We start from the raw sequence: 1,618 nt of genomic DNA on the forward strand, positions 1-1,618 counted from the left end.
CCTTTCACTAGACACAGAGCCCCAGGCTGTCCTGTGGGGCCTGGCTGTGGGGGTCATGAGGGTTTCAGGCCTCCTCCCCACATTCTCCGGCCTGGTAGCCCCAGGACTCAGCACTTACCACGTGTGGCTGCCGTGAGGACAAAGCAGGACAGAAGCCAAAGGAAGGCCATGGTGCTGCTGTCAGAGAAGGTGGTGCCTGCTGTTTGGGGCTCCTTTTATGTCCCCTAGGGTCCCTTATGCCATGCCCATCAGGGAGGACCAAAGGCCACCTCACTCTTATCCAAGGACCTTGGGTGATAACTGGGGCCAAGCCCCTCTGCTTGCCAGCCCCTGGGAAAGGTACAGATGCCCTGTCACACCACCTGCAGCCTGGCGATGCCAAGGACTGGGCTGTTCCAGCCAGGAGCCCAGGCCCCGCACACAGGCTCACATGGCTCTTGCTCACTCGCTGTGTCCCAGTGAGTCAGGGGCCTCCAAGTCCTGACTGAAAGGTAGCGCAGCCACAGGGTTCCAAGGGGCCTGACTGGTGGTGGCTGGTGTCTCCCCGTTCTGTAGCTGTGGCCCAGGACCACGGAATGTAGGCAGAAGGGGCTCAGCAAAAAGTAATTCAATCAATTGTCATTAAAAGCGAAGGCTTGCTCAGATGATCAGAATAACCCCAGAGCATGGGGGAGAACAACCCAGGAGGTCACCTTGGACCCGCCCACCATGCAGTCTGAGTGAAGGAAGGGAAGAGTGGCCCAGAAAATTTGGGTTTACTGGAGGCAAAACAACCAAGCAGCCCTAAGAGGACTGGGTGGGGGGGGGGACCAAGCTTTACTACATCGGTGGGTGCAGAGGGGCTGAGTGCTCCAGAGTCTACACCCTGAACTACTACAGGAGTCACTTTCATACTATTCGTCTGATGAGCTGAGGTCTTTGTGAGTAAATGGAACTTTACCAATATGGGAACAAACTGGAGACAGAAACAGGCCAGATAGGGCTTGTGTCTCTGGAGTATGTGGCAAGCCCATTCACAGAAGTGGAGGGAACACTGTGGACTATTGACAGAAATGGGCTTTAACCCATTAGAACACAAAAGTTGCTCTACAGGAGGAGTTACCTGGAGCAGAAGAGGGCAGAGCCAGCGCCAGGCTGCCAGTGCCTGGTCCATGCTTGGCACGACTCTCTTCGCTGATCTTCAAAGTGGAAGGAAGCCGTCTGCATGAAGCACTAGTGTCTTATACAATGGGGCCTCGGTGCCACACCATGAAATGACACACAGAACAAAGTCTTCACTCTCTTGGGATAGCATAACAGCTGTGCCCACACAGGGGCAGGAAGAGAGGCCACGTGCATTCTCGGGACCATGCACAGTTCCCACTGCTAGTGACAGATGAGGCCACCAATCCAAAGAGAACAGAGTGTAGCAGTGAGGTGCACAGGCCCCCCTGTGTCGAGTGAGCGACAGAAGCACACAGTCAGTGAGCTGAGGCCTCCTCTAAGGCTCTGTGCCACCAGGGTCACACCATCCAGCAGAACGGCAGAACAGTGGCCCTGGGCTTGTTGGGCAAAGCTGTGGTCTTGAACTTGGTGCACTTTGAAGTTTCCTTTCTCCTTGTCTCACAGGGTCAGCTTC

This window comes from Octodon degus, unplaced genomic scaffold, assembly GCF_000260255.1.
Source record: "Octodon degus isolate 3935 unplaced genomic scaffold, OctDeg1.0 scaffold00011, whole genome shotgun sequence".
Classification (NCBI taxonomy): Eukaryota; Metazoa; Chordata; class Mammalia; order Rodentia; family Octodontidae; genus Octodon; species Octodon degus.